The following is an 8,842-nucleotide window of genomic DNA, read 5'->3' as shown; positions in this document are numbered from 1 at the left end:
TCAAAAATTAAATTCTTCAAATTTACAGCACTACATAAAAAAAGAATGAGTTTAAATATTTCCAGATCTACCAGAAGAATTATTCAAACTAAGTTTATAGGTCTGACTCTCCCATACATCACTCTAAATCAGAAGGGATTTCGCTACGCCTGAACGTAAATAATTTATGATCCAATGGGAAATGCTCTTCACGTACCAAAAGCTTAAGAATAGTTCCCTCTCCAGAAAGAAGGCCCAAATTTAGCAAAGCACACACTTAACATCACAACTGTTCAACTGAAGTATCATGTATTAAAGACAAAAAAATTAGTCACCTTTAGGAAGGCTCAGTTCTAGTCCCAGCACTGACAATAAATAAAGCCTCCCATGGCCCAGGCATTACTCCCCGCACTGTGCCTACACCCACGAGCATGCTGCCAGCAATACACACAAAAGAAGGTGTCCATCTTCCTTTCAGCTTTATTACAACTGAGAACAACTGGATCCTGCAACACCGGCTCACAAGTGAAATGAGAGACCAGTCAATGCTTTTAGAATGAAGCTCAGACTTAAAGACATTTGTGTGATAATTTGAGACAGATAATTCTTTCCTGTCAGTCAGTTTTCCCCTCCTAACAAGGAATTGAGGACCACCTCTAGTTCGTATCCAGAGGGTTGAAGAGACTGACCCTTGTATTTAAAATGTTAATCCTCTTAGCACCACATCTCTACCTGGACTGTACTTAGGTGGGTCCAACAAAACCAGCAATGATTCAATAAGGGGTAATTGACAAAAGGCCTCATGTTCCCCCTTATTCTTTCTTTTGAAATAAGAGAGGGAGACAGGCATCTTCCAAATTATGCATTTCTAAGTTATCCTTTTTCCTTTTGTTGGGAAGTGGCAAAATCAGACTATTTAAAGAGTTGTCTGATGATATTTTAAAAGGCTTTGGTTACACTGCCTTGGGGAGTTGAATAAAACAAAGGTAATTCAAAGATAGTGCACAGGTTTGTGATCTGTCTCAGCTTGGTTGCTCTTGCCCTTAATTGCATGCATCCCTCTTGCAGGGATTTCAAAGGAAAGTTCAGCACCTGAAACACTGATCCCTGCCTCTGCACTGGGAGCAAGGTCTAAACCACAATTTATGCACGTGCAGCTCAACCGAGTCAACAGGATCAGCCTCAGGTACCAGTCACAAGTCAGATGTGCTTGGGGACTCCCTGAAGGAGCCCCCGGTAGCACACCCTACTAGGTTTTACTCCATATTACTGCTCAGAAACAGTATGCACATAAAATATATGAAAGAAATCAGGATACACACATACAACCCAGTGCCCAAGCCATAAAGGTCTCCAGTCTCTTTGCTATGTCCCATACCCACTTTCCATTGAAATCTTGATCCAGTTGCTGAGCACAGGATTCATCTCATCTAACTGAAACAAATAAAATAGGGACACCTACATGCAGGTACAATATTAAGTTTCCCCTCACTTTCAGTAGGGAAAAATGGTGTTTTCAGAGCAGTTATTTCCTTCTCATGAGGACAGAGGACAGTAAGCCCCATTCCAGGAGCGCCTGTTTCACAGTGCTTCACACTGGCTTGTTCATGGAGGAGGCACAGTCTGGAGTTTAGATGAATCCCACCCTTCTGGACTTGGGCTGGGCCTCATGAGAGCAAGTAAAAAATTCCCATTCTTCTCAGCAGCCACCAAAACAGGCATCCAACCTGCATCGTAACTTTGCGAGTTGGTATTTTATTGATTTGAAGTGGGGGGGTGGGGGGAGCATTAGCATTTTTACTTTTTTTCAATTGCTTTGAGCAGTTTAATGATTCCTTAAGCCAGCATCAAAACATAGTTGAGTCAGTCCAGTTCAGTGCTCCAGGCTTGGGAGGCTCTGCACCAGGGTTGACTTTTTTACAGCTTCGTATCCCCTCAATTCTTCTGAGGAACAGACCCTGCTATGTTCTGCTTTCCTGAATTTAGTACTATCAACTCTTACCTCTCCAGATACTGAGAGAACTCATTTCAGCACAGGAAATGTTACATATTAGCACTAAGAGAAGACATAAATTTTCCATTCCTATTTCAAATAAATTTAGGAAATACAACATAATTTCACTTATACAATGCACAGTTTAAATTCAGATAAAAGAGGTAGAACATTACATACGCCTGTTCCACTTGCAAAAAATCCCCTTGCTTTTTAGAGCAACAGAAAACTGTTGTTGCCAGAACAATAAAGATAAATCCAGCTTTGAATTGAGCAGGCACATTTCTGCAGCCATTCAGTGCGTGGGCCAGAGTTTTAGACACAGCTCCAGTTGTGAGCCAGTGCCAGGCTCAGGCTCAGGCTCAGGCTCAAATCTGTGCAATGAGGAGACACAGCCAGATGCGAGTGGTAACACTGCCTGGGCTCCAAACCGGTCCTGCTCTGAAACTGGAAAAAGGAGGATTTTTGTTTGGCCACACCCTCATTAGAGTACCTGAAGAAGTTTCAAGAAGATGCTGGATTCTGACAGCAAAGACACACACATCATGAACAGCACTGTCCTTCTGGGGCAATGGAGTTTGCATCTTCCTGCCGTTTACCTTCACTACCGTAAGTGGAATTTTCCTATTTATTTAGGTGGAGAGCTCTGTTGCAGATAATTAGGAACTGATCTGTACTGTACACACACAGTATTTGCGTCTTAACAGTTAGCATTGAGAAAAACCTTTGCATTCAAAAAGTCTTCCTGCGCACAGATACTAAATCCAGCAATTAGCAGTGTAATATATGTTCTGTCCTAATCACAACTTAAGGAATCAAATGTAATCTATTTTATGGCTCGAAAAACTATGTTTCTTTCTTGCACTAATCATTATATTTTTCACTTTTGGTTGATCCTTAGCTTCCCCCCGGCCTATATCACTTTGCTGGCAAAATCTTTATTATTTAGGGTTTCCTCTAGACACAGGACTGCTTTCCTGCATTTGAAATACAGCCAGAGAACACTCAGCATGGAGACCTTTCAAAAAAGGTGGGTTTTTTCCAGCTCAAAGGGTGGAGATGGCTACTTTTGAGAGTTTTTGTGCTTCCTGAAGTGCCTTTTCACCCGCAGTGTAAATGAGTGGTGACCTTCTGTTCTGATCCACAGGTCTGAAGCAGAAGGGTCCTGCACATTCTTATAATTTCCACAGGAACTGGTGTGATGCCAAGTTCATTTCAGCTGCTGAAGGAAGCTGCTATACCTCAACAGACTTAATAGCCTTGAGCTCACAACGTAATAGCATTATTCTGTATGTTGGATGGTGCATAAAATGCATTACACCAATATTTAGACTATCGTGGACCTGACCAACCCATCAAGAATTGGGCCAAACAAAAGGCAGCTCAATTTTGAAATGCCCAAACTTGGCTCTCCTCCAGTTAGAGCACAGCTAAAATAAATAAATAAAATTAGTCTAAGTTTTCTGTGTATTTAAAACAAAAACAAACCTTAATGGATTGTGATTCCAATATATTCTACACTAATACTGAATGAAAAAGAGTGAATGTAAAACCAGAATGTAGTTTCAAAAGAAAAATCAAGAATGCTTCACTCAAAAAAACCACAAATAAAGCTTTGTGCTTTGCTTTCAAACTGAGATATCATGAGAACAAAGATTTAATAATTTGGCAAATTATTCTGATTTGACAGAACTGAATTCAGGTGGAGTTCTACCATAGCTTGCAACAAGCTTGTATTTTATTTTCAAATATCTTCTTTACAGCATCTTCTGCATCTTTAAACCCCTGACCACCATGGGAGTTATTCTCTACAGCCAGAAGTAAAATAGGAATCAAGCCATGTATCACCATATTCTGTTCAACCAAAAGGCCTCTGATTTCAAAAGCTTGTATTTTACAATAAATTTACATTCCAAATTAAGGACTGTTCATGATTAAGACATCATCCTGCAGTGATAGCTATATACCAAATGATGCTTGGTTATTAAACTTGATGAAAGATTTGCCTTTTTGATTGGTGCTGTCTATGAGGCAGAATTAGGAATACCTTTAAAGGAGTCCCTTTCAGAGTAAGGGGGTTCCCTGCTTCCTGCCATGCAGTCTATGCAAAACCATTTCTGGGCACAAAAAGTCAGTGCTGTCAGAAATGTCCCCTGGACATCACAAGTATACAATGCCTCAGAACGAGATGATATAATCACTTTGGAAACACAAGCTGGTCACCAAACTTTCACTGGGAAGTGACTCAGAGGGAAAGCAGAAAGTAATAGCTGGGATATCACTGAGGGCAGCCCTCGCCCACTGCTAGGCACCATCTCCAGCATCGTTCTCAAAGAAAATCTGTTTGCTCTCCCACCTATGTTGGGTGGCCCTGGCACCCAACGCTGACTTTGCAGGTTCAAGCTCCTTCAATCTCCTTGACAATATTAATCAGCCTGTAATAATTCAAATTTCCAAAAAAAAAAAAACATGTTGATTTAGGGAGATTGTAATTATGATTTTAAAAGTATCTCCATTTTAGCTTTATGCTTTAATATAAAGGGCCTCAGCTGTCTGAGCCAGGAAAAAAGAACAAGAAAATAAATATATATATATTTTTTCAGGTACACCACTATTTTCTTAAAAAAGTTGGGTCTTACCTCATCCTCATATCAATATTTAATATGTTTACTTGATTACTGATGATAAACTGATCAATTAAAGGTTATCCCAATGATATTGAAATGCTGTTAACAGGCATTCCCTCTTTCAGGATCACTCTGTGCACTGCAGACAGTATTGCAAAAGAGACAGAAAAACAAAAATTAATTCAAAGACAAATACTCCCCTTGCACCCCCCCCAAAGAAAAAAAAAAAAAACCAGAAAAAGCCTGGATATTAATACCTAGTGATGTTTCCAACCAAAAGTGTATTTTCATTCAAATATTGTTCTTTCTACTGCTGCAAAATGCACTCAAAAAAACCCATGACAAATGCTTGTAATATTTACAAGATGTCATTGCAGTAAAATATTAATATCTTTTCCTCCTTGCAGAGCAACAGTGTATTCCTATTTCCATAGAAATATGCAATGGGTTTATTAGAGCCACTCGCTGTGTGCCGTACGAGCCTTTCCAGCACACACACTGCACCCAACCCTAACTAGGATTAGTGCCAATACAATTTGTACTACAGTAATCTATTAGATTCAGACAGATTTGCCTGAGCCTGAGGGGCTGAAACAGAGCAGCTACACTGGGAATGTTTTGTACAAGCCTGAGCTGAGATGGAGAGTAGGAAGGCGATGCCATCCCAGCACTACGCCAGGCTGCGCTAACACTGAGCTCTGGTCATCCCAGGAGTGGGGACAGCAGATTCACAGCATCTCCCCCTCACACTGCCATGCAGAGGAGTCCAGCAGAGCCTTCTCATTCTCCTCATGCTGAATTGGCTCCTTTCAGCATCCAGTTCTTCTTTTACTTCACCAGAGCTTGAGCAATTTTGCCTCCGCTTTCAAATTATCAGAACTTCAAAATAGCTGCTGAAGTACGATTCACCATTTCACAAGTCCTACATTTTCAGTGTCTCCTTGCCCAATCCTCTGCCCTTCTGCAGCTCCCTAAGTGTGCTGAGCAAGCAGATATTCCAGTTGCAGAAGGCCTCAGGCAAGCCTAGGTTGGTTGAGGTCAGCCAAATCTGGCAGCTGCTTTTTGCCAGCCCTGCCTTCCTGCTCGGAGGCAAACAAGCAGCAGCTCACTCCTTTGCTGGCCTCCTCCCAGGCCACTCTCCCACAGAGGGAGCTGAAGGTCCCCTTTCCATCCCAGCCAGTCCTCAGCTCAGCTCAGGTTTCCTCTTGCAGTTCTTCCCCAAGGCTTGATGCTGCCTCAGGTGCTGAGGTCCACATTCTGGAATGAAATGGGTATTACAGAGGACAGGGTTGATGAATTTTCCAGAAGCTTTTGGACTCAGTTCACACCAAGGTGTAATTATTGGCTCCATTAGGCAAAATTTCAGTGCCAATTCTCTCAAAGCCCTGAGATAAAACAAGTGACACCATCTTCTGGGGATTAGGGACAAAGCCACACACTCAGGGTGCTCTCTTATCTCAGGGAACAGCAAATGTGCACACTCTCTGTGTCTCTTAACATCAAAGAACAGAATATGACAACTGGGGCTTCTCCCAACACTTCCAAATGCTTCATGGGCCAGCACTTGCTTTTATGGTTATTCTTATGCTTCTGAAATAAACAACAGGAAAAACCCCAATGCTAATTGACAACAGCTTACACAATGACACCCAAATTAATGAAGCTGGAGATCAGTCAGAGCGGAAAGGTTTCAATTATCCACATGTCCTAATGTAAGGACAAGGCTGGAAGTGTATGTACCCTGGGCCTATCTGCTAATCAAAGCTTCTCTCCCAGTATGCCAAAGATGACAACTTAGTTATCATTAGTAATTACTAACATCCTCCCAGCCTTTAGAGTTAATGCTGTTAACTCTAAAGCTAACAGCTAACATTAACACTTAATGTTAGAAACTAAAGAAGGTCACTTAAGTCAGTTTGTCTCATCTGAATGAGTCAGCCTTCATTCTTCAGGTTTGGGCTTTCTAATAGCTGAAGTTTCAGCATTGCTTGACTGCTGTTTTCATTAGCCGATACTGTTGAAAGTTAAAATACACTCAAGACTACAACATTCAATTTTACAAGTCTTCTTAAGTAAGGTTTGGGTTCATAACCTGCAATTAGACTAGAAAATGCACTATAAAGTGAGTTTATTAGCATTTGTAAAGGAGAAGTCAGAATGATCTGACAACTTTTTTCCCCTGTAACTTCAAGAAGTGAGAATTTACTAAAAATAGTGTGAAGTAGGGAAAGAGTTGAAAGGAACACGGAAAGGGGAAGGGAAAGGGAATAATGGGACCACATAAATATTTCAAATACCTATTTGTGTACCATGCACTCCACAGAACTAACACATATTACAAGGTTTCCAGCTATAATGACATCTGACCATGCTTCCCTTTGTCCTGGAAGGAACACACTCCACTAGCACAGAGTTTATAAAGTCCGTGAATGAGCACAAATACAATTCAGTGACCTCCAGTGTCCTTGTCACTGACATGTGATATTTATGCATGTGAGGCTAATCTGAAGCCTCTCTCAAACTCCCATTCATCATTAGCCCATCAGATGCTGACTAGACCATATATCTCTACCTGGATGCTTGCTAATCTTTCACTATTAAACAGGGATAAACCACAAATTTTATACTGGGAGCCTGTCACTCAACTATTTGGATCTACTTTGTGGCCAGCTCCTTTTGTAAGGGAGTTGAATATAACCTTCACCTAAGGCTTCTCCTGGGCACAAAATGCTACTTTAGCAAGAGCACTCACAAGCCAAATTCCCAGGCTTTATACACCAGCATGGATCTGCTCACTCCAATAGAGTAATGCCAGATTACACCAGCTGAGGATCTGGCCATATATTTTCAAGGTACTCTATAAAGTAATTAAGCTTTATAATAACCTGGCAAGGTTCAGCAGTACAAAGTGAAGTGGGAAAAGTGCAAGAACACCAAGCCAGTGGCACACAAAGAAATGCTGCTTCCCAAAGGGCAAGTATCTTGACTGCCTTGCTTTTTAACTGTACATTCCAACCTTCCTGAGTCAAAAACCTCTCTCTAAGCTCCACAAAGCCAAAGATAGTTGTAGCATCAGGCTGCAGCAGTAAGAACTGAACCTGGGAACTCTGTACCTGTGCGTGTGAGATTACTGAAGGAACTAAGAGATCTAGTTGGGCAGCTCAAGTTGTGTTAAGTTCACCCACCTGCTCAGCCTGGCCATACAGAGATGTTGAGTTGTTTTGTATTCATAAGAGCAAAGAGTTGTCCTATCTACTACTGAGGATAATAACTGTAATATTAGAAATTAAAGGCTTACATTCTGTTAAGATTTTCTTCATAGCATTTAAAAGAACAGGGTATAGTCAGTAGAAATCCTCCTGCTTCCCATGTGCTTGCAGAAGGCAGCTTGACACCAAGTTTTGAAACTCACAGAAACACCTCTTTTCCACACACTGCACTGAAACAGTTTGTATGTTTCTTTTCAGTGAACACTGACAAAAAAACTGAGACAAGGAACAAGTGAAAACAAGCCTAAGAAGATGGAAGATTTGAAATCTATTAAAATAGTCCTAGAAACAGCTAAGTCCCTACATAACCAAAGACCATGGAATTTCACCTGATAAATCATGCAATAACCCAGCTCAGCTGTTTCAAACTGTGTTTTATTGCCCCGTGCCCACTCAGCCTTAACCCAACTCATTGCACTGGAGGAAGGAGCAGTAACATTAATAACTTCCAGATTTTCTGGACTCGCAAAGGGGTTCTACAGCCTGTGCTGAGAGGGCTTGGGAAGGCTCCTGGCATTCTCTCCTGCCTTTGCACATCTACAGCCTCGCCCAAATTACCCCATTGTAAGTACTCCCTTACCCCACGTGCATCACTTTATCATTACTAAAGTGCAGAACGCAGCTTATTCAGAGCATCTTCCTAGGCCATAGATCCTGCCTGGAAAGATGACGGAAGAGCAGCTGGAGCAAACTCCACCACCAAAACAGCTCCCACACTCCAATCCCTGTGGCCCCACAGCCCCGTGTGCAGAGCAGGAGCAAGATTTCAAAGGCACACCCTGGGCATCAGCCTGACCTTGAGCACCCGGAGCAGCCTCAGGCCTTTATCTGAAGAAGAGAAAACATCCCACCAAATTTCAATCAGAGGCTTTCAAAGGCACAAGTGTTCCCAGTTACAAAACAAACTCCGGTGCAGCTCCAAGGCTCCGCTGTGCCACAGGCAGTGCGGAAGGTTTCCGGCTGTCGGGCGGAGT

At 41.8% G+C, this 8,842-nt stretch overlaps 1 long non-coding RNA gene across 1 annotated transcript in view; it reads left to right on the top strand.

Annotated features, from left to right (window-relative positions):
* Positions 1–2,321: 2,321 nt before the first annotated feature.
* The window catches only part of LOC125334538, a 54,152-nt gene continuing 47,631 nt past the window's right edge, over positions 2,322–8,842 (top strand). The window contains exon 1 of the long non-coding RNA XR_007207164.1: positions 2,322–2,581. This is a non-coding gene — a long non-coding RNA (uncharacterized LOC125334538). The remainder of the gene's footprint in view (positions 2,582–8,842) is intronic.

This window comes from Corvus hawaiiensis, chromosome 17 (genome assembly GCF_020740725.1).
Source record: "Corvus hawaiiensis isolate bCorHaw1 chromosome 17, bCorHaw1.pri.cur, whole genome shotgun sequence".
NCBI lineage: Eukaryota > Metazoa > Chordata > Aves > Passeriformes > Corvidae > Corvus > Corvus hawaiiensis.
Note: the sequence above shows the minus strand (reverse complement) of the source record. Positions and strands in the feature narration are given on the sequence as shown.